This window comes from Rhinopithecus bieti, unplaced genomic scaffold (genome assembly GCF_001698545.2).
Source record: "Rhinopithecus bieti isolate Rb0 unplaced genomic scaffold, ASM169854v2 scaffold_4480, whole genome shotgun sequence".
In the NCBI taxonomy this organism is placed as follows: Eukaryota; Metazoa; Chordata; class Mammalia; order Primates; family Cercopithecidae; genus Rhinopithecus; species Rhinopithecus bieti.
The window spans coordinates 611,507-637,852 of record NW_016804510.1 but is presented as its reverse complement, the minus strand read 5'-3'; positions in this window follow the sequence as shown (position 1 = coordinate 637,852).

The following is a 26,346-nucleotide window of genomic DNA, read 5'->3' as shown; positions in this document are numbered from 1 at the left end:
CTCTAAAGAGCTTCTGCACAGCAAAAGAAACTACCATCAGAGTGAACAGGCAACCTACAGAATGGGAGAAAATTTTTGCAATCTACTCATCTGACAAAGGGCTAATATCCAGAACCTACAAAGAACTCAAACAAATTTACAAGAAAAAAACAAACAACCACATCAAAAAGTGGCGAAAGATACGAACAGACACTTCTCAAAAGAAGACATTTATGCAGCCAACAGACACATGAAAAAATGCTCATCATCACTCACCATCAGAGCAATGCAAATCAAAATCACAATGAGATACCATCTCATACCAGTTAGAATGGCGATCATTAAAAGTCAGCAAACAACAGGTGCTGGAGAGGATGTGGAGAAATAGGAACACTTTTACACTGTTGGTGGGACTGTAAACTAGTTCAATCATTGTGGAAGACAGCGTGGTGATTCCTCAATGATCTAGAACTAGAAATACCATTGACCCAGCCATCCCATTACTGGGTATATACCCAAAGGATTGTAAACCATGGTGCTATAAAGACACATGTACATGTATGTTTATTGTGACACTATTCACAATGGCAAAGACTTGGAACCAACCCAAATGTCCATCAATGACAGACTGGATTAAGAAAATGTGGCACATACACACCATGGAATACTATGCAGCCATAAAAAAGGATGAGTTCGTGTCCTTTGTAGGGACATGGATGCAGCTAGAAACCATCATTCTCAGCAAACTATCACAAGAACAGAAAACCAAACACCACATGTTCTCACTCATAGGTGGGAACTGAACAATGAGAACACATGGAGACAGGGTGGGGAATATCACACACTGGGGTCTGTCGTGGAGTAGGGTGAGGGGGGAGGGATAGCATTAGGAGATATAACTAATGTAAATGACCAGTTAATGGGTGCAGCACACCAACATGGCACACGTATACATATGTAACAAACCTGCACGTTTTGCACATGTACCCTAGAACTTAAAATATAATAAAAAATTAAAAATAAAATTTAAAAAACCTTTAAAAAATCACTCCAAGAACAAATTACGTATTTCCTTTTACAGATGAAGACATGCAAGCATAAAGAGGTTGAGAGATTCACTCAGCGTCCTACTAGAAAGTAGCAGAGCGAGGGTTTACACCAGCCTCTATCTGATTCCAAAGTCACTGCACTGAATCTCTATTCTCTCTTGGTGCTCTTTGATTACAAGCTTCTAAAATTACAGAGAATAGAAATGAGCACAGCACTTCACTTATGGATTTACTCAGCCTGTACCTTAACTGGCACCCCAAGCTATTCACTAACTTTTCCATGTATTTTCTAGAAAATCAGGCAGTTAATACACATATTTTTATGACGGCAAGAGAATCCTAAAGAAACTCATTCAATTGTCTCCTACTATCCCTGCCCCATTTTATCTTAACACTTTTGATTGCCCCAATTTTCAACATACAGATTATATTTACAAGAAATTACATACAGAAGTTTAATTTGTTAGATTATATTCCCAATCCTCCCATGTGGTCTGCAGGATTTTGGAGTGACCATTCTCCTGTAGCTCCAGATAATCTCAGAGGACAATCAAATGAACCCCAAGCCACAGAATGCTACCCAAACTAGGATAATCTCTCTCTTTCTCTCTCTCCCCCTCCTCCCCCCTCATTCTCTTTTATTCTCTTTCTTTCACTGGAATTTTATTCTTGAGTAAAAAGATCCAGGGACAGTAGATGGATGGAAATAGTCAAGACACAGCCCTAACAGATTGCGGGACATTTCTGCTACTGAGTTACTAGAGCTTCTCTGGAGTTTGTTTCTTCCCAGAGTTTGGCTTTTTAGTGTTTCCTTATTTTCTATGATTTACTTAACATTGCTACAATAAACAATTTTGTATATTAACAATCAGGCTCAGTAGTTGTTATTTGAGACAAAGGAATATAAGCAATGCAGTTGGAAGTGACATACCTCAGAGGGCCAGAAGAAATGATGAATGAAAACTAAGACGGACTACCACTCTGGTCCAGGCAATTGGTCAGAATAGGAAAAATCTAGCAGATGCATATTACCTCATAGTATGATGCTGAGCTGCCTATTAGAAAGTGGACATGCCTGCTCAGTACCACTGGATTTTCCTGATATTGTTTCATTACTAGTAACATGTAAATGATATTTTAATTTCTGATCTCTGCTTAGAGACCAAAACCAGTGCTCAATTTAATTCAAAAGTATACATCTGAATATGCAGTAGAAGGTTCCAATACTGCTAGAAAAAATTGGGTAGAGTTAATATGAATTTACCTGTAATAAACTCGTATCTGTTAACCAGATTTCAGTAGACACCTTGAGTTCCTTCTCTCTCTCCCTCTTTTTCTCTTTCTTTCTCTGCATCTCCTCCCACCCCACCATCACCCAGGAACTCTCTTGACCAAAAATATTCTATACTATGAGTTTGAAACATGGTAAGTCCCTTAGCCAGTGTAACCTGTCAACTACACAGAATCTTCCTCACTCTGACTTTACAATTTCAAATGGTATCTTGTGTTTATAACTTTAGTTTAACACCTTTGCTTCTAGTCTCTTGTATTTCAGACAAGTTCTGCTTCTGTTCAGTTACTAATCTCTGTGTTCTGAATCTCAGGTGAAAACATAGCCCTGATCACTCACGTGGACTCTCTTACTCAGGACTATAACCCTGACTCTGATAAACCTCTTCATAGTGCCTCTGCAGGATTTCCCTGCCCCACTTCCTTTAGGGCAGGAAATTGCCTTAGATCGACATCTCTATTTGCAACCTGTTATCAGGCAACTTGGCCATACTGTCTTAATATTGAGATAGAAACGGATGTACAGTGGAGGCCTTTTCACTTCCTAACCTGTGAAATCAGGCTGCAGAAACATGTAGCCAGAATGAGAGACATAACGAGGTGTGTCAGAGGCTGGGCCTGCCAAGGCACGTCAGGTGGAATGAAGGCACCTACTATACATGTTCTCCACCACCAGGACACAATTTGTCCTGGCACTATTGCATACCAGCAGCCAAAGGAGGCATTTAAAAACGATATATGAAAAGGGGAATTATGAGGCTTGCATGTTAATATTTTCAATGAAATTCTAGACTTCGGCAAGTGATGACACTCCATCAATATCCTTCAGGAAAAGACACAGATGCAAAGGAATGTGCAACAGAGTAAAGGGTTTCAACATGTACAGGCTCCAGTAATTAACGGAGGAAAAGTATGCCATTTGAAGTAAATGAAAAATTAGATGTAATTTGTTTCAGGAATAAATAAGAGCACAAAATCACTTTTTTATTTCCTTGCTTAGTTCCCAGAGAAATTTACCATATTTTTAGGAAAACTATGTCTAGACAGGCTCAGGACACTCTGGAAATAGACTGAGAAAGAACCAAAGGATGAGTGACTGCTGAGGGCACTGATATATTTAGATGTGAGAGATCAGTTCTGACAGCTTGACACCAAATGTTTGGGGCGGGGTGGGGGCAGTTGTGTTTGTTGTTATTAAAAATATTTTAATTTTGTTATTTTTTTTAAAGATAGGGTCTTACTATGTTGCTCAGGCTGGTCTCAAACTCCTGGCCTCAAGAGATCCTCCCCCAGTCACCTCCCAAGTAGCTGGAATTACAGGCATAAGCCACCACATCCAGCTCCCAAAACATAATTTTAAAGATATTTAAATGTGAATATATCATAATTACTTCTCTTTCTGTCACACACATGTAAAGTAAATCTAAGTGGAAAGTTTCCTATCTTCTATCCTCAATCATTTTCTTTCATTCCCTGGAAATCATTCCATTTGATTATTCAGAAGCAGAAATATTTGCACTTAGTAACTATAAATAAAATTCTCATTTTTTAAGTTCCAACGTGTTCCCCCAGCTTCCACCTTTACTGTCTTTCTTCTTTTAGGAATGAAAAAAATAGAAGTCTTAATGCCTTTCTACTTAACCTGTCATATCCACCCAAATCACATTGTAAAAATCTCACTTCATGGGGATGTAGCTGTCAAATGAGACAATGTCTACAAAACGTTCATTTGCTGAAAACTTTTAAAGAAATTTTCACTGAATCCAATTCACTTTATTAAGCTTTAAACTTATCAAAAGTCTTTCACTTAGTTTTTAACCTTTGTGAGGCGCATGACGAATTTACTGTTCTTAACTCTCTGAAAGGGTAGCTTCAATATTCATACAGAAATTGATAGATCTATGTAGTTGGAAGTGCTTGAGCAATTTTCTTAAAACCCAGCTCTTCATTATAGGCAGTATTCGTCTTAATGAACCCTGGAATAACCTAATGATCACAAAGTTACCAAGAACAAATCCTATTTATAATATTTGTCATTATTTTTAGAATATCTCTAGTCCCTAATCCATAGACATTCATATAGCCCTCTGAATATAACTCCGTGAGTATTTGCCATATGCTTCAAGATGTTGAAGACTGAAGTATTTCATCCAATGATGATGTTTAGAAAGAAATTAAGTCTCAGAAGTGATTGGCAGGGGAGGATAGTCATCAAAATGTGAAAATGCCACTGGTCATTACAATGAAATGGAGATCAGGCAGGAGAAGAAACAAAGGTTTTAGATCACAATAAATATAATTTCAAAAGACCTCTAGAAGCACCAAATGCAAAAGTAATAGCATTTCGGTACATAGGAACAATTATTTTTAAATTGCCCATCTCAGAGGAGAAAACAAGACTTGAATTAAACAGAAGTAGCATATTTAATTGTACAAAACTGCGAAGATGTGCTATAGTTTGTTTACAAGAAAGCTATTGTTTACTACAATGTTATGAAAATATACTTTTTTCTTATAACTGCATAGTTGCTCATGTGTGATCTTGAGAAAAACACTGCCTCTCTGCTATTTTTTATTTTGTATTAAACTAGACAGGAAGTCTCGCTTTGTTGCCCAAACTGTTCTCACCTCCTGGGGTCAAGCGAACTTATTGCCTCAGCCTCCCCAAATGCTGAGATTACAGGCATAAGTCGCGATCCCCTACCAACATTTCCAATAATTTAATAAACGGCTCTCAGGAGCCAGTACAGCCAGCTCTAGCACATTACTATTTCCCAAATATATTCCTCCCTAGAAGGTATTTTTCAACATCTGTTCAAACTAGGCAAGGTAAAGTAGGTTGTCAGCCTATTAGAAAGACTTCATTGTTGGAGACTCTTAATTTGAAAAAGCACAAAAAATAAGACATAGAAATAGGTGGTATTCACATCGATTTCCACATTCAAACAGATAGGCTTTACAAATGTTTCCAGTTAACTGACTGGTCTCATGCAGTATTCCACATTGACAACTTGTCATGTTAAAAGAAAGCGGGTAGTCTCACTAAGCTTGGGATTGAGGAAATGTCAATAGGGAACATGTGAAGAACAGAATTAGAAGAGGCTAGGCTTTTTGAGTCCAGGTATAAGTATCGATGCTGAAAGATGACTTTGAGCCTAAAACTGTGGCCCCATGTGCCTACAATGAACAATCAAATGACTCTAATAAAACGAGTTTACATTTTTTATGAGTCAGCAGCCTTTAATGTGAACTCCAAAGGAATGTCCTGTCAAAACAGATAAAAAGAATTAAATTTTGAAGGACTGGACAGGAGACATTGAATGAAATAATGCAGCCTTAGATTTTTAGAACTTCAACCTAAAGATCATAGTTGAAATAGATCAGGTTTGGTGGACTTAATCAGGGGATTGCAAAGTCTTTACATTTGAAAAACTCTCCCTTTTGGAATGTAAGGAATGTTCCCATGGTGGCCCACAACAAAAGATTGAATTCTGCCTTTTGAAGAAGAAAAAAATGTTACTGTTTTGATCACAGAAGAAACAGATCCCCAGGACAGAGGGACCACCCCACATAGAGGAACCCCTACAACAAAGGCAGCTTGGGAAGGAAATCTGCCTATAATTTGTGTTAATTAGACAAACTCAATGAAATAAGAGAAATCTGAAGTTGTATAATGGTATTTAAATTTATTTGAATATTGAACTAAGATATTAAGTAATGTGGTTTTTATTCCGTTTAAGATTAACTACTTAGGTTTGTATATTTCTATACAGTTTACAAAGCATACTAACATTCATTTTATCAAGTAATTCCTAGAATGACACTATAAGGGATTATCCACACATTAAAGACAGGAAGACAGCCTCAAATATTAAAATAATTTACTTGATTTTTGATTTTTAGAAGGGAAAAGATTGAAGAATCAAACACAGACTTTCTCCCACAAGTCTAGAGCAAGGTTCGGAAAATTTTTCAGTGTAGGATCAGTTTGCAATCATTTTTAGCATTGCAGGTCATAGGTTTCTGTGACAAGTCAATTCTGCCATTGTAGTGCAAAAGCAGTCAGGGGCATGGCTGTGTTCCAGTAACACTTTATTCTCCAAAACAGACTGCAGGTTAAACGTGACCCCCACTGTACCCGGAATTGGTTCCTTCGGGGTGGGTGGGGGGGTTCTTGGTCTCACTGACTTCAAGAATGAAGCTGCGGACCCTTGCAGTGAGAGTTACAGTTCTTAAAGATGGTGTGTCCGGAGTTTCTTCCTTCTGGTGGGTTCATGGTCTTGCTGACTTCAGGAGTGAAGCCATAGACCTTGGCAGTGAGTGTTTCAGCTCTTAAAGGTGGCGCCTCCGCGTTGTTCATTCCTCCCGGTGGGTTCGCAGTCTCACTGACCTCAGGAGCGCTGCAGACCTTCCCAGTGAGTGTAACAGCTCATAAAAGTAGTGCGGACCCAAAGAGTGATAAAGCAGCAAGATTTATTGAGAACGATAGAACAAAACTTCCACAGTGTGGAAGCAGACCCAAGCAGGTTGCCTCTGCAGGTTAAGGTGGCCTGCTTTTAGTCCCTTATTTGGACCCATCCACATCCTGCTGATTGGTCCATTTTACAGAGAGTTGATTGGTTCATTTTACAGAGTGCTGATTGGCCCGTTTTATAGAGTGCGGATTGATTCGTTTTTACAGAGTGCTGATTGGTGCGTTTACAAACCTTTAGCTAGACACAGAGTGCTGATTGGTGCATTTACAATCCTTTAGCTAGACAGAAAATTTCTCCAAGTCCCCTCCCTGATTAGCTAGACACAGAGCTCTGATTGGTGCGTTTACAATCCTTTAGCTAGATACAGGGCACTGACTCCTGCCTTTACAATCCTTTAGCTAGACAGAAAAGTTCTCCAAGTCCCCATCAACCCAGAAGCCCAGCTAGCTTCACCTCTCACCATTATGGGCCATAATTTGCTGACACCTGGTTTGGAGGAAAGGACTTGGACTTTTAGGTTAGACTTACAAGAATTCAAATCTACTACTTAGTATGGTGGTAATCATGGGCAAATTACATAACCTCACTAAGAAACCTCTTCCTCAGCAATAAAATAAGGGTAATTACACCTGTTTTACCACAATACTGTGAGGATTAAATCAGATAACATGTGTAAAGCATTTAACACCATTCCTAGCCTGTTGTAAGTCTTCAGTACATGTTGATAACCTCTTCACTTTCCAACCCCACAACATTTTGTTTTTCTTAAAAAGCATCTGATAAATATCAACTATGCCATACATGTCCACTGAAGTATATATATAGTTTTTGAGATAGGGTCTCGGTCTGTCACCCAGGCTGGAGTGCAGTGGTATGATTGTAGATCGCTGCAGCCTCAAACTCCTGGGCTCAAGTGATACTCCTGCCTTTGCCTCCAGACTAGCTAAGATTATAGGTTAACTCAAATTAGATATTAATTTAGTTTCCCACTTTCTCACATTTTATTCTTTTCTTCCTCACTTCTTTTTCATTTTTCAAAAGAAACATCCATATTGTATTAGTTTCAAAAGGCTGCTATATCAAATTACCACAGACGAGGTGGCTAAAACTGAAAACATTTTATTCTCTCAGAGCTGCAGAAGCTAGGAACCTAAAATCAAGATGTCTGCAGGATCATGCTCCCACTGAGACTTTGGGTAGAATCCTTCTTTGCCTCTTCCTAGCTTTGGGTGGTAGCTGTGCATCCTTGACATTTTCTGGCTTTCAGCTGCATCAGCTCTCTACAGTCTCTTCATGTAACATCACATAGCATCATCTCTGTGTGTCTCTGTCTTCACATGACAATCACATATGACAGTCATATCATATGGGACAGTCATATCATATGATAGTCATATCATATGGGTGAGTTAGGGTCCACCCTAACCACCTCATCTTAATTTGCATACATCTGCAAAGACCCTATTTCCAAATTACATTCAAAAGTGCTGGGGGTTAGAATTTTAACATGTTTTGTAGAAGGACACAAATTAAGCCGCAACTCAAACCACTGCCATTATCTTCTTTGTAAAGAATCTCTTGGTAGGAACACATGAAATCAAGAGGAATAAATACAATTCAGATTTATCATTACAGCAAAACATAAGAGCTTTATGTGATTTTCCAGTTATCTAGTATCTCATACACAATATTCAAAATTATCAACAAATGTTCATGTTTTGGTACTTAACACTAAACTGAAATTTGTCTGCATGCCAAATAGAACAGCAGTCTACTACTGTCAGAAGCACTACAGAAATTTCTAGATATTACTTTAAGGCAATGCCCAAATTAGATATCTATGTTTAATCATTCATAAAATGAATTGTTTCCTAGTTGTATCAGTTAGGATACGTTTTATTGCAAGAGATATATAGCCAACTTAAACTGTGTTAACGATTAGCAAAATGTATATGTTCCCTTAAAAATGTTGAGGGATTATGGAATGTTAAGCTGGTTAGATTCTACACTTTTAAATAACAATATTTTCTCTCTGGTCTGTTTTTCATGTGTCCACTTCATCCTTAACACTGTCTTCTACTTTACGTCTAATGCCAACAAGTTCTTGGGCTCCATTCTCTATGTTCACACTGAAGCCTAGAGAGCAAGTAGTTTCTCAAAGATAGTTTCAGAGTTGATAGGATTCGTTAGGTTGAGAAACATGAAGCCATTCTCTTTCTTACTGAAGTGGCTGAAATTAGGTCTTAAGATTGTCCTTGAACTAGTAATGGCCAGAGGATGACATGTCATTTGTTCCAATCTCTGAAGCTAATATAATAGTCTCAAAGCACATGGACACCTCCAGGTAGGACAAGCACTGGAAACAGATACTGCAAAATGTTGCTGTATCCTTCAGCATTCAACCAGCGGGAGTTTGGGACTGGTGGAGAGTGTGCAAGGGAGGTTTATTACAAGGCATTGGCTTATGTAATTGTAGAGACTAGAGACTATGTTAGCAAGTTAAATGTCTGTAGGGAAAGTCAGAAAGAGAAGATCACGAGCAGATTAGAACCTTGCCAACACAGGCCATCTTTAGTCTCTAAACTCAGAGAAGGCCTAAATCCTTTCTAAAAAGGCTCTTAGGCCTGATTAGGCCAGACCCACCCAGAATAATCTTTTTTTTTTTTTCTTTAGCTTAAAGTCAACTGAGTAGGGGTCATAATCAGATAATGCAAAAATCACTTCATGGCATATCTACATCAGTGTTTGAATGCCTTGGGACTGTAGTTCAACCTACTGGAGTTCACACATCAGAAAGCCATCACAGTTGCTGACAAAGTCAGTTTTCTACTTCAATAAATATTATTTTAACTGGACAAATTGCTATCTATGTAAAAGACTACATTCCTCAACCTCCCTTGCATCTATGTGTGGCTCAATAACTACCTTCTAGACAATATGATGTCAATGGAAGTACAATGTGGGATTTCTGGAATGTTATCTTAAGAGACAGAGTAAACTTTTCTGATGTTTTTGACTTTCCTGCTGACTGGAATTTTGATGTGATGACCAGAGTTCAGCCTATTGGGCAATTAGGTTACAGGCTAAAGTTAGTATAATAACATGAGAGGAGTCAGAGTTCCTGACACCAATGAACTGCCAGATGAGCCATGGACTGTTCCACTCTGGACATCAATGCGTGATAAAAATATACTGCTACTTTGGAAGGCCGAGGCGGGCGGATCACGAGGTCAGGGGATCGAGACCATCCTGGCTAACACAGTGAAACGCGGTCTCTACTAAAAAATACAAAAAATTAGCCGGGCGAGGTGGCGGGTTGCCTGTAGTCCCAGCTACTCGGGAGGCTGAGCCAGGAGAATGGCGTAAACCCGGGAGGTGGAGCTTGCAGTGAGCCGAGATCCGGCCACTGCACTCCAGCCTGGGCGACAGAGCGAGACTCCGTCTCAAAAAAAAAATATATATATACTGCTACATTGTATAAGCCCTTTTATTTGGACATTTATGTTAGAATCAGCCAAAACAAACCCCAACTAACATTGGAAAGAAATCACAACACCCACTAAACAGTGATGAAATTGAAACAAATTTTAAAGAATGTTGCCAAAACAATATTCTCTCTCTAATGGAGGGGGAAATTAATAAATACTTTTTGATTTTAAGCCAAAAAAATAAGGCATTTTTGGATTTCATAGGTTGAAATAGGGTCGAAAAATACAAGGGAAACAAAGGCATGCTATTTATAAAGCTTAAATGTTAGGCTACATCTCATCGGAAAGCAGGAAGGGCACTAATATGATTCCTTTAATTTAAAGGGTAGTTAACCCAATTAAAATAGAAAAGTTCAAATGATCCTGCACAGCCAATACTTCTGCTGTACTAGAGTCAGTAATATTATTAAGACAAAACCCAGGCCCTTTAACAAATTTAAGTAGCTTTATTATGTATTTCAAGCAAGATAGTATAACTTTTAATTTAGCATAATTAGACAAATATAGGGGTCAACTCCCTTCTTGATAATGTCTGCAATCTGTTCTTTAAATTTTAAATCTGTGTTTTTCACTACATATGCGGAAAATGAAACCATTGAAACCCATTTATATCACAGACAAATGAAGAAATATACGGACAAAAAGGAAGAAAGTCTTTTCGGTAGCCTGCTATATCTAAAGTATCACCAGATTTCAGAGTTGTCCTTTAATTCCAATAGCAAAGTAAGATATTTTAATATTCCTGTTTTGTTCTGTTATGGAAATTATGTATGTTTGGCTTTACAAAAATTTGATCATGGGTGTATGACTGATTTTTTTTTTAACTTTTACATTTTTGTGGCTTATATGAAATAAAGGTGTTTAATATCAATCTTTCACAATTTTTGTGATTTATTCCAACTCTTAGATCACAATTTAACTTGGTCAACATCCCTCACCACAACAAAAGAAAACAAAATGACCAGTGTCAAACTGATGAATTTTGGAGAAGATTTATTGAGGTTTTATATGAAAATAAAATATAGCTTCAGACCAGAAAGAATCATGGGAAATCACTAGCCATTCAGAAAGTCTTCAGAAGGCGGTATGTTCCAATATATTACAGCTATACAGGAGGTTATGCCAGGACAAAGTTCATGTCATACTGTCCCATCAGAGTTCTAATATTGACAAGTTATAAATGTCAGTCTTTTGAAAATGTCCTACTGATGTACACAGAATCTCATTCTCTCTACTTTGTTGTTTATAGATTTTAAAAAATTTTCTCCACGAAGTGTTTTCTTTGAACATAAAAGACCATTATGCAAAGATCACTGTGCAAATGCTTTCTGAAGCATGCTGTCATAGAAAAAAAATGTCTGTGCATCTTGTGAAAGGGCTTTTCTTGACTTCTTTTAAGAGCAGAAATAATAAACCCATCTTTTTTAAATCACAAATCACCACTGGCAAAGTCTAGAAGACATTACAATTATTCAAACTCAAGATGAATCAATCCACAATTTCTTATATAAAATGCACATATTTTATACAAAATGTTTAATAAATTGGTCATTCTGTATTCCAGGTGGCTCTTCAATTTCTGACTTATAACAAGGACATGATTTTTTAAACAGCCTTTGAGGAAAGCTGAAATTTTCACATCATGGGTTGACCTCCTTTATAGCATCTATGACGCTACTTGGCTTAAAGTGCAAATACATTTTTTTCTATTGTTAGAGCAAGATAATTATTCCTTTATATGGAAAAGTAAAGATATGATTGACCTGTTGAAATTTAGTTAAACTGGACGATGACTCTATTATTGAAAGATACAGAGAATTTTCTATCCTTATGAGTCTGAAAATGTTTAACTACAAAAATAAACAAAAAGCAAACACGAAAACTAATAAAACCAAAATGTCATTCATAAATCTCCTTATCAGCTATAATATGTAAAATTCTTGGAAGTCATCACTCTTGTTCTTACAAGTTGAAAAAGCTAGACAAACCAAAAATCAACAACTTCTTGGATTCATGAAGGAAGTGAGGCCTCTAGGCAAACCACTACTATGAAACCTACAAAACAGGTACATCCAGATATACAAAAACCAACGTTTACTTACCTGGAACAGAAGATGCTGGAGCCACAAACTAGCAGTAAATGGTAATTTGAAAAATTGCATGAGGCTTAGAGAGTAAAAAATTCCTGGGGGCTCATAGTCTTAAAGGGATCCTACACATTCATGGGCTTTTCCTTTAGGACTCCCAACAAGTTCTTATGGTGAAGCTCTGAGAAATGGCTCTGAGAGGAGGAAGGCAAGAGTGATCATTATGAACCACATCCAGTGTCTTTGTTATAGGCTAAAGAAGAAAAGGTTTCTAGGACCTTATCCCAGCCATGGGAAGTGCATTCCTCTCAGTCCAGTCACCTAAAGTTTTGTGTCCCTTCTGGAGTCTGGAGTGAATATGGTGAACAGGGGTCCGGGCTTCAGGGAAATAAATTGAAAACTCTGTTTCCAGGAAAAGCAGGAGGGAACAAGGAGGACAATAATCTATACTAATACCTAATGATTTTATTGTTTAGATTACTAGAAATATTTGTGACGTTCACAGCCCTGAATCATGGCCCAACTAAAAAACATAGATTCATTCAGAAGGTAGAACGTTTCTTTTTGTGGCGAGGCCTGGCAGCTCACGCATGTAATCCTTGCACTTTGGGAGGCCAAGAAGGGAGGATCAAGAGAGTTCGAGACCAGCCTGGCCAACATGGTGAAACCCTGTCTCTACTAACAATACAAAAATTAGCCAGGTGTGCTGGTGGGCACCTGTAATCCCAGCTACTTGGGAGGCCGAGGGAGGAGAATCATTTGAACCTGGGAAGCAGAGGTTGCAGTGAGCCGAGACCACAACAGAGCACTCCAGCCTGAGCAATGAGACAGAAACCCCATCTCCAAAACAAACAAAGAATGCCTCTTTTTGCACACATCTAACCACCACACCAACAGGACCCTAGAATAATAATAGTAGAGTACAGTTGAAGAGTTGCAAGACACAGACTTTCTATGAGAAGTACCTAGGAAAGCCTAACACAAGAAAAGAAACAAAACAAGCGTAGTTAGAGGACTATAAAGACAATAGCATCTATAACTATGTAGCTCAAACACTCAACAAAGCAGAGCCACAGGCAGACAATTATAAATCTTCATACTAAAGGACTCTTCACCACCATTTCTGTTACCCAACATAATATATCTGACTTTCAACAAAAAATTCCAAGGTATGAAAAGGCAAAGAAAAACACAGTGTGAAAAGACAAAGCAATTATCAGAATCAGACTGTTATGACAGAGATGCAGAAATTAACAGACAGGAAATTTGAGATAATTATTATTTGTATGTTTAGGGCTCTAATGGAAAAAGTGGACAACATGAAAGAATAGATGAGAAACATAAGTAGACAAATGGAAAGTAAAAGACAAATTTTTTAAAAGTCCTGTATATTTTAAAACAGTGTAATAAAAAGGAAGAACGCCTTCAATGGGCTTATCAGTATGTTCAAAATGGCCAAGGAAAGAATTACAGTGAGGTCAGGCACTGTGGCTCATGCCTGTAATCCCAGCACTTTGGGAGGTCAAGGCAGGCAGATGACTTGAGGCCAGGAGTTTGAGACCAGCCTGGCCAACATGGGTAAACCATGACTCTACTGAAAATACAAAAATTAGCTGGGCATGATGGCATGCACCTGTAATCCCAGATACCCAGGAGGCTGAGGCATGAGAATTGCTTGAACCTGGGAGGTAGAGGTTGCAGTGAGCCAAGATCATGCCACTGCACTCCAGCCTGGGCAACAGAGTGAGACTCTGTCAAAAAAAAAAAAAAAAAAAAGAATTACATTGAATGTCTCAAATGAAACCATGTAAGTTAGAAGACAGTGAAGTAAAGTATTTGAAGTTTTGAAAGAAAAAAATAGTATCACTATTATATTCAGCAAAATTATCTCTCAACAAGGAGAAATAAAGGTTTCTTAAATGAAATTTAGGGAAGTTATCTCTAGTGAATCTTAAATTTGAAAATAATGTTAAAATGTTAATTCTTCAGGCAGAAAGATAATGATATGTCAGAAACATATCTGCATAATGTAAGAGCATAAGGACTGAACAAATGAAGGTAAAATAATATATTTATCTTATTATTAATTGATATAAATCATAACTATGTGTTTAAAACTTAAGGATACACCAAGTGATTATATATGTGAAATGAAAGGCAGCAATGTCACAGGAAGAGACAGAAGAGAGAAAGTGTGAGCTTTCTCTCTCTCTCATGAACGACCAATACTACATGTGAAGTGTTATACTGTAATTTGAGACTGGATTTAGATAAGTCAAAAACGTATATTGTAAACTCTAGGGCAACCTCTAAAAATATATTTCTAAGTGTCATTGATGTGCTATGAGATGAGAAAAAAATGAGATTATAGAAGATGCTCAATTAAAACCAGAGAGGCCAAAAATAAGAGTGGGGTAGAGGGGAAGAAAACAGAACACATCCAACATGCAAAAAACAGTTACAAACATGGCAGATATTGATTCAACTATGTCACTAATACATTTACATCTGAATACCAGATTTTAAAACTAGTTAAAATGAGATTGTCAGACCAGATTAAAAACACAAGACCAATTATGAGTTGTTTACCAAAAACTTACTTTACTCTCTATAAAGACATATAAAGTTAAATTAAAGAGATGCAGAGTGATATAGCATGCTTATAATACTCAAATGCAAGCTAGAGAAGCTTTGTTAATTACAGAAAAAAAATTATACTTCAGACAAGAAAATTATCAGTAATGAAGAGAAGAATTACAAACATAAACAGAATATAAAAATATGTGAAGACAAAATTGATAGGATTTAAAAGAGAAATAGACAAATCCATTATTATAGTTGGAAACATCAAAAGTCCTCTGACAGGTTTGAGAGATCAATCAGGCAGAAAGTCAGTAATGATAATGATGTATAAGACCTGAGCAGCATTAGCAATCAGCTTGATCTAATTGACATTTATAGAATATTCCACATAGAAACAATAGCAGAATACACATTTTTCTCAAGCTCACATGAAATATTCACAAAGAGCATATTTTAAGCCATGAATATGAAAAATTACTTAAATCTTAAAAAAATGAAAATTATACCAAGTATATTCTCAGATGACAACAGAATAAAGCTACAAACCAATAACAGAAGATAGCTGGAAAATTCTAAAACATTTGCAAATTGAACAATACAATTCTAAATAATCTTCATGTCACAGAGGGCTCAACGGAAATTTTTAAGTGTTTTAAACTAAGTGAAAATGACAATACAATTTACCAAAAATTATGGAATGTAGTATAAATAGTGCTTAAAGAGAAATTACAGTATAGCAATACTGTGCCTACATATAGTCATGTACCACATAACAATGTTTCAGTCAACAAAGACTTGCATGTAACAGGGTGATTTCATAAGATTATGATACCGTATTTTTACTGTACCTATTCTATGTTAAATATGCTTAAATACACAAATATTTGCCACTGTGTTACAATTGCCTACAGTATTCAGTACAGTAACATACTGCATAAGTTTGAAGCCTAACAGCAATAGGCTATATCATATAGCCTAGGTGTGTACTAGGTTATACTTTATAGGACCATGTAAATATACTCTGTATTATTTTCACACAACAACCAAATCACCTAATGATATATTTCTCAGAATGTATCCCTGTTGTTAAACAATATATTAGGAAATAATAAAGATGTGAAACAAATAACCTAAACTTTTACCTTAGAAAACTAGAGGGAAAAGAAACCACCATAAGCCTAAAGATGAAAAGAAAAAAAGTAACAAAAATTGGAGGAAAAATATCAATGAAATTGAAAAAATAAATCAATAGAAAAAAAATCAATTTAACCAAAGACTATTTCTTGGGAAGATTGATAGCTGAAAAACCTTTAGTTTAGAAATTACTGATTTCAGAAATGAAAAGTGGTGTCATCATACTGGTATCTTGAACTTTAAAATGTTAAAAGAATACGGTGCCAAGAAATTTAATGAGTGAATGAAATGAGCCAGTTTCTTGAAAGACACAAACTACCATATTCTACTATTATGTCTATTAAAGAAAGTAAATCAATACTTAATTACATTCCCAGAAGACAGTTCCAAGCCAAGATTGTTTGAACAGTGAATTCTACCAAACATTTAAGGAAAAAGTAATACCAATTATCCACACAGAAAAAGAAAGTACAGAAAATGTAAGGAATGAATGCTTTCTAAGACATTTTATAAAGTCAGCATTACCTAATACCTTAAAAAAGGTAAAGACATTACGGAGAAATGAAAAACACAAACTAGTATTTCTCATGAATGTAAATGCAAAAATCCCCAACAAAACCTTAGCAAATCAAATCCAACAATGCATAAAAATATTATACACTACAATCAACTGGGATTTATTATAGGTATGAAAGACTGGTTAAACATTCAAAAATCAATTCATATAAACCTTCACATTATTAAGCTAAAGAAAAAACTCATCTATTCAAATTAATTGGTGGCAATAAATTAACTTGACGAAAGTCACCATTGTTTCTTAATATAAACTCTAAGCCAACTAGGAATAAAGAGGCATTTCCTTAACTTGATAAAGAATATCTATAAAAACTGTAATGCTAACACCATGTTTAATGATAATGAAATTGTTCACTTTTTCTCTATGATAAGGAGCAAAGTCAGAATTTCCTTTCTTACCTCTCTTATCCAACATCGTAGCAAAAATTCTAGCTGTACAATGAGACTTAGAAAAGGAACTAAAGTATATATGCATTGGAAAGGAAAAATAAAATTGTCTTTATTTGTAGATAACATGGTTATTTAACTTAAAAAAGTCAACAAAACTCTTTGCTCTGAAAAAGTATAGAACAGTCAAAGCAGGAGATAAATATACACAGTCAATTGTCTTCCTATACACAAGCAATAAAACTGAAATTTGAATTTTAAAATGCTATTTATAATAATACTGCCAAAATGAAATACATAGGTAAAATACAAATTATTTACAATATCCATATGTTTATGTTACAATGTTACATGTATATGTTCACTTCATATTGTGAAGTGAATATGCCATGCTCATACATTAGAAAAATAAATATTGTTAAGATAACAATTTTGTTCCCAATTTTATCTATAGATTTAACATAATCCCAGGCAAAAACCAAGCAAGTTATTTTGTAGATACATAGAAAACAATGAAGTTTGGCCCTTAACTGACACCATATATTAAAAAAAAATTCAAAATGGATTAAATACAAAAATGTAAGATGTAAAACTATAAAACTCTTAGAAGAAAACATAGGCCAGAAGCTTCACAACACTGGATTTGCAATGATTGCTAGGATACGGCAACAAAGGCACAGACAACAACAATTAAAAAAAGACAACTTGGACTTTATGAAACTTTACAAATTGTTCACCAAAAGACAACATCAACAGGGTAAAAATGCAACCCACAGAATGGGAGAAAATATTTGTCAATCATATATTTGGTAAGGGATTAATATCCAGAATATACAGTAGTCGCCCCTTATCTGTGGCTTAAATTAGCAGTTTTAGTTACCCACTGTCAACCACAGTTGAAAAATATTACATGAGAAATTCCAGAAATAAACAATTTCTAAGTTTTAAATTACATGTCATTCTGAGTGGTGTGATAAAATTTCATGCCATTCTGTTCCATCCTACCTGGGATGTCAATCATTCCTTTGGCCAGCACATCCACCCTCTATGTGTTACCCTCCGGTTAGTCACTTATTAGCCATCACTCAGTTACCAGATCAACTGTCACAATATGAAGTGCTTGTATTCAGGTAACTCTTATTTTACTTAACAATAGCAACAAATTGCAAAAGTAGAAACGCTAGCATATTGTAATTATTGTTCTATTTTATTATTAGTTATTGTTGTTAATTTCTTCTATGCCTAATTTCTAAATTAAACTGTACCACAGATACATATGAAAAGGAAAAACATAGTATATATAAGGTCCAGTACTCTCTCTGGTTTCTGTCATCCACTGGAATTCTAAAAACACGCCCTCCATGGATAAAAAGAAATCACTATAAAGAGAACTCCTAAATTCAACAACATAAATACCAAAACACCCTGATTCAAAAATGGGTGAAGGATTTGTATATACATTTCTTCAAGAAGATATACAAATAACCAAGAAACGCATGTAAAAAGATTCAGTATCACCAGCCATCGGGTAAATGCAAACCAAAACTACAATGAAATACCACATCATACCCACTAGGATAGCTAGTATCAAAAAACAGAAAACAAGTGTTTGAAAGGAGAGAGAAACTAGAACCCTTGTGTAGTGTCGGTGGGAGTGTGAAATAGTTCAGCGGACAGATGAATGAATAATCACAATACGGTAAATACACAATGGAATATTTTTCAGTCTTAAAAAAGGAAGAAAATTCTAACATATGCTATTGCTACAGCATGGATGAACCTTGAGGATACTATGCTAAATGAAATAAGCTAATCATAAATAGAAAAGTACTGTATGATCTCACTTATATGAGGTATTCAGAACAGTCAAAATCATAAAGCAAGAAAGTAAAATTGTAGTTGTCAGGGACTGAGGGGAAGAAGGCATAGGAAGTTATTGTTTAATAGGTACAAAGTTTCAGTTTTACAAAATGAAAAATGTTATAGAGATGGATGACAGCGATGGTTGCAAAACATTATTCATGTATTTAATACTAATGAATTATAAACTTCAAAATGGTTAAGATGCTAAATTGTATATTACATGTATTTTACCATGATAAAGAAAAGGAGGGAAGAAAAGGACGCAGGAGTCAAATAATAGATTTCCAATGGCCAAACTGAGCCAATTCACTCATCAAGATAAAGTACTAATAAATTACCATATATCCAAAAGTATAAGAAAAATATTCTTGTGTCTGTACTGATATCAATAAATAATTGAATAAATAAACTTATGAGGGACAACAGTCGATTTCCCATGCAGAAGAATGCCAAATAATTAGCAAGATCACTGGGTGCAGTGACTCACGCCTATAATCCCAGCACTTTGGGAGGCCTAGATGGGTGGATCACGAGGTCAGGCATTCAAGACCAGCCTGACCAACATGGTGAAACCCTGTCTCTACTAAAAGTACAAAAATTAGCCAGGTGTGGTTGCGCCTGCCTGTAATTTCACCTACTCAGGAGGCTGAGGCAGGAGAATCGCTTGAACCTGGGGGACAGAGTTTGCAGTGAGCTAAGGTCATGCCACTGCACTCTAGCCTGGGCAACAGAGCAAGACGCCGTCTCAATAATAAAAATAATAATAATAATAATAATAATAATAATAATAATAAGTGAGATCCCATGCCCTCAAGGAGGTGAAGAGTCACTCCCCACTCTGTAAATATAGTCTACATATAGTGACTTCCTTCCACTCAATAGAATGTGGCAAGGAGGAAAAAGAGTAACTTAACAGTAAATCTGACAAACCCTACCTCTGCTAGGTAATCAAGATTGTAATTAACATATGGATCATCTGTACCCCTGACAAAAGTGGTAATTTATTTTTGTGCCCTTCCTCTTAAAAACCCATATACCCAGTTTAATCATGAGAAAAACAGCAGACAAATTCCAATTGTGAGGGTCATTCTAACAATATATCTTACCAGTTGTATTAGTCCATTCTCACACTACTAATAAAGACATACCCAAGGCTGGGTAATTTATAAAGGAAAGAAGTTTAATTGATTCAAAGTTCCATATGGCTGGGGAGTCCTCACAATCATGGCAGAAGGCAAAAAAGGAGCAAAGTCACATCTTACAAGGTGGCAGGCAAGAGAGCATGTGCAGGGAACTGTCCTTTATAAAACCATGAGATCTCATAAGACTTATTCACTATCACAAGAACAGCATGGGAAAAACCTGCCCCATGTTTCAATTACCTCCCACTGGGTCCAGCTCACCACACACTGGGATTATTAGAGCTACAATTCAAGATGAGATTTGAGTGGGGACACAGTCAAATCATATCATCAGTACTCTTTAAAACTGTCATTAAAAACTAGTGAAGTCTGATAAATTGTCAAAGACAAGGGAAGCCTAAGAAGACACTACAGCTAAATGTAATGGGGTGTCCTAGATAGGATTCTATGACAAAAAAAGGATATTAAAGGAAAACTAACAAAATCTGAGCAACATATGTACCTTAATTGATAATGGATAATAATGTCAATATTGGTGAATTAACTGTGACAAATGTAGCATACTAATATATGTAAGGGTTTAACTATAGGCGAAACTGTGTGTAAACTATATAGGAACTTTAGGTACTTCCTTTATAATTTTTCAGCAAATCAAAAACTATTCTAAGGTACAAAATTCATTAAAAATTGTCACCTACAGCTAATAACATCAATGATGTACGCTGATATGGTGTAACAATAAGTATTATCTTTTTTAAAACCCATAATTCCAGTATAATCATGAGAAACATCAGAAAACCCAGATTTGGGGATATTCTATAGGACACCTAACCAGTATTCCTCAAGACTATCAAGCTCACAATAAAACAAGGAAAGAATTTAAAAATTCACAGACCAGTGGACACTGGGGAGATACTGATAGATGCAGGAGGCAGATAAGGGAACCTGCGCAAGGTCTTGCCTAAACATGCCCATGGTGAAAAATTCCATCCCTTAACACATGCACAGTAAGGGAAATAAGTCAATGTGGAGTGGCTCAGACTAAGGGTTCACATGCTCAACTGGGAGAATGGGGTGGAGCAACCAGGAATTCACATCTTTTGTAGGAGAGGAGCTGGGCCTCTTCAGCTCGTGTGTGGTGGCCTGGTATTCAATCCGTGAGGTGGGAGCCAGTTGGCAGAAACCCCCTTTTTTTGGCTGAGAACTTTCTTTTAGTAAATTCTGCTCTCCTCACCTTTCAATGTGTCTAAGTGCCTAATTTTTCCTGGTTGTGAGACAAGAAGCCAGATTTTAGCTGAGCTAAGGAGCAAAACAATCCTGCATTAATATAACAATTACATGTAATATGATATCCTGTAATGTAAACTGGAACAAATAGAAGATATTAATAGAAAAACTGGTTGAAACAAAGCAAAACACATGAAGTATGACGCTTACTTAATAGTGGTATACCAATATTAGGCTCTTGTTGTGGCTAATGTAATATAGTAGTACAAGATGTCAACAATGGGGAAAACTAGAAAAGACTTGTACAAGAACTCTTCTTTTGCATTTTTTTGTAATTCTACAATTATCCCAAAATAAAAGTTTACTTAAAAAAAGTCACTTACTGCTGACCAAGAATAAAGTTGATGTGAAACTGTGAAGAAACTGGAAGACCTATTTCTCCATGTAACTTACTAAAAATTCTAAATTACTTGGAAGGAAAGAAAAAAGTAAGGATTAAATTGTGGGTTATCTGTGCTGGAAGCAGAATTAATTCAAAGAGCAAGTTTCTCACATCACTTGGGCTCACTAAGAGGCACAATTTACCAGTGGTACTAGTTGCTACACAGATCCATCTGTCTATGATAACTATGCAATTAAGTGGCTCAAAGTGATCTTTTGAAATGTAAATATGATAGTCTGGATATCTCAAAATCCTTTCCACTGTAAGTATCCAGAATTGTTACATAAAATACAGCAAATAATATTTTAAATGCATATTTAATGGTATTAACAGAGTAGATAAGTTCACATGTGAATGAGTGATGTGATTAAAGGAAAAAATTAATTAAAAATCAGAGTGGTAAGCATTAAGCCACTCTGGGGACTTATCAATGCTAGTAACATTAGAGCTTTAATGTCCATTTGAATACAAGTGACAAGGTACTGGGGCCACATGTGTTGAAGTGTTAGAATTGAAAGTTGGAGACATGTAACTGACACACACAACATCCATGCACACACTGTCAAAATCAAGACCCTAGAGGTTGAACTAGAAAATAAAACTCTATTAACTCCAAGGAAAATAAAAACAGAGTCTGCTTTTGCCTGTGCTCTCAGTAGAAAAAAATATATTTCTCCAGAAAACTTAAAAACACATTTTATTTTTTACTCACATGGTTCTGGCTTTTAGTTACAATCTTCCTATAAGATGGGAACCATGTGCTTAAATTTTAACAAAGGCCTTTATAACAGGTCAGTAATAGCCTGAGGCTTCTGGCAGGGGCACAGAAAACAAATAAATAAAACTAAAAAAATATTTCTAGTTCAGTCAGAACACATGACATTTCTCCTCTTCCCCCACTGTCTCTCTCTTTCTTTCATATACATAATCCCACTCAAGAGTTCATAGTCAAAAATTGCAAAATACGTAAGATATATCCAACAATAGTGAAAGTTAGCAGAATTAAGTGTTTGGAATTACAGAACAATTTGAAAAGGAGACATATTTATTTAAAACACTGGTGAAAAAAACTGTGGAAGTACAATACGCAAGCTTGAAAAAATATACAGGATAGAACTTGAAATGCAGGAAATAAATATTAAAATGCAAAATAAATGGCTATATTAAATAGATTATACCCAGCAAAAAGGGATTCACAAATGAGAACATAAAACTGAGGAAATTATGTAGATGCAACAAGGAGTGAGAAGACATAACAATTTGAACAGGATGTTAAAATGCATCAAGAATAACACGAGAAGAGCTGGAATACCCAAAATAAAAAGAATAAAGAGACAATGAATAAGGCACTAAAATAGAAGATTTAAGGTCAAGACTGTACAGTTACCACAAAAGTATAAAATCATCAGCATCAAGAAAAACAAGAAAGTCTAAAAGATGTTAAGTAAAAGCAATCCTACAATTACACACACCATAATGAAACTACAGAAAACTCAAATAAAAGAAAAAAACTTAAAAACAACTAGGGAATATCTATACAGACTGGAAATTTAATTCACTAGAGTAACAATATATTCAACAAATTAAGATAATTGTGAACTATTCATAAAAATTTTACATCCATTTGGATCATCATTACAATTTAAGTAAACAAAAGGCATATCCCAATAAAGATAAAATGTTTTACTCATGAACCATTGCTGAAAAATAGTAAAGGCTTAACTTTAGGATAAAGATAATTAAGTCTTGAGAAATAAATGGAATTAAAGAGGTAATTAGTATAAAACATTGTACATATGTCAGAAAACAAAGATATAAAAGACAATGATAAGTAATTTTAGTTGATTAAAAAGGTAAACTAAAGTGCAAGAAAGCAATAGCAGGTAAAATAGGAAGGGTATTGGGAGTTAATGGCCAATTGTGGGTAGTGCTTATGGTCTGAATGTATTCTCCCAAAGTTAATATATTGGAGCTTAACTCCCAGTGTGATGACAGTTGGAGATTGGGCATTGGTAATTCGAAAGTCATGAATATGCAGCCCTCATGAATAGGAATAGTGCCCTTAAAAGAAGATACACAGGAGCACATGCTTCCTCTCTGTTTTGTGAGGATACAGTGAGGAGATGGCTGTCTACAAACCATGAAGAGGGCTCTCCCTCAACACCAGATCTGCCTGCACCTTGATGCTTAACTTCCCAACCTCCACGACTGTTAGAAATAATTGTGTGTTGTTTAAGCCACTCAGTCTGTGGCATATTTATTACACCAGCCTAAACTGCCTAAGAGAGTTAAGGACTGGGGAAACAGTAGAGATAGTGATGAACTGTAGACATGTAGATACTGTTGAGTTGTGACTGCAGGTTAAAAATGTGCATGTAGCCATTAAAATAATATCATTTAAATATACATCCCTGCATTGATCAGGATTTGCCAGAGAAACAAAATCAACACAGTGTGTGTGTGTGTGCGTGTATGCGCGTGTGTGTATGCGCACGTGTGTGTGTGTATGCACACGTGTGTGTGCGTGTGTGTGTGCAGAGAGAGAGAGAGAGTTATTTTAAGGAATTGTCTCATGTGATTGTAGAGACTTGAAGAGTCCAAATATGTTGGGATAGATCAGCATGCTGGAAGCTCGAGGACAAGTTGCAACTGAAGTCTAAATGCAGTCTGCTAGCTGAATTCCCTCTTGTTCTGGAAAGGCCAGCTTTTGTTCTATTATGGCCTTCAACTGATTATATGAAGCCCACCCCTTATGATGGAGGATAATCTACTTTACTTAAAATCCACAGATTTAAATGCTATTCTCATCTAAAAAGAAAAGCATCTTTACCAAAGTATCTGAAATAATGTTTGACTAAATATCTAGGCAGCACGGCTCTGGCAAGTTGATGTATAAAATTAACCATCAGGATGCCCAAACTCTTAGTGGAAACAAAAAAGAAACATAAAATTAACACAGTAAGAGGCAGAAAATTGGGAGAAACATGAAATTAACTAACTACATGATTTAAAAAACACAAACATAAATCCAAATATAACATTAAAATATCTACACATTGACTTAATAGTCAAAATTCAGAAGAATTTCAAGCTCAGCAACATAATGAATAACATAATTTGAAAGCTCTTCCTGTTATACACAACTAGATCCTTCATAAAAATGCTTTTTATTGTAACACTGCATTTTCTTGGAAAAAAAGTAAATCTTCTAGGGCCAGCCACATACACCATCTATAAAAAAATAAAGCTGAGTTCAAAATGGTTGGCAATAAACATACTTAAAAGAGTTATCTGAGGATGAAAGACTAAATAAGCTCTGCCAAAATAGGAATAATGAGGTGGGTGCACAATGAAAGTGCAGAATTTGAGATTTCTGTATTAGGCCAGTGATCTTAAAATGGAGATAAATTGATCTCAGGTTGGTTGCACTCTTATCTTACAGGAAAATAAACAGAAATTAAAATCAGCCAAATATGAATTCACAACCTAAGATCCATAAGAGAAGAGTTTCAAATATTGAACAATACATAGAGCAGGCCTGGGTCCCTGAGAAGAACCCAGAAGATGAGGCCTACAATTGCCTTAGTTTTGGCCAGAAGGAACTTGCTGGACAGGAAGGACAGTCCATAAATAGAACACATAGGCTCACTAAGTCAAGAAGATATACATTATACTTTGAGGTGGCCGAAAGGAGTGGGATTTGTATGGTAGACAATCAGGAATGAGAGATATACAGATAATTAGTTCTAGAAATCAGCATTCCTGTGAATCTGTGCTACAATCTAAGGTGTGCACAGGTAAAGCATAGTTTAAAATTTCTAGAGATCATAGGTAATTTAGAAAATATTCAATTTCCAACCAATAAGGATAAAAACTCTCATGTGAACATTGAGGACATTCAATAGACACTTCTCATTTTAGTAAGAAGACTAAACTAGTTCTAGTGTAAGGACTACTCTAGATCTACTTTAACCAAAACATAAACCAAGCACCAAAAATACTAAGTCAATTCACTTGTAATTTAACGGACTGGGAAAACAAATTATAAAACATTAAACCAAAATACTGGAAACAATTAAATCTAGCATCAACAACAAAAATTAAACATGTTCACTACCCAATAAAAAATCACATAAATCAAATAATGTTTTATTAGGTACTGAATGCTTTGAACATTATGTGAAGAAGCAGAAAAATATGACACAAAATCAATTGAAAATTCAACAAGTAGGGAAAGACCAAAAATGACAACATTATCAGACAAGAATTAAACAATTCCTACAAATATATTCAAAGATCTAAAGGAAAATATGAACATAACGAGAAATAAAGCAGAGGATTTTTAAAAGAATTAAATGGAACTAGTAGAAAGGAAAAATGCAATATCTGAAACAAAAACTTCACTTGATGGTTTCAGCAGCAGACTGAACATGGCAAAGAAAAGACCAATGAATATAAGTCAATGTCCATGGAAATAATACAAACCAAAGCATAGAGAACAAAAAGGTAGAAAATCAAAACAAAACCAAAACCAAAATCAAAAGAAACTAAGAGGCTCTGGCCTGCGGGAAAATATAAAGCAGCTTATCATAAAATATGAGTCCAAGAAGAAAAGAGACAGAAA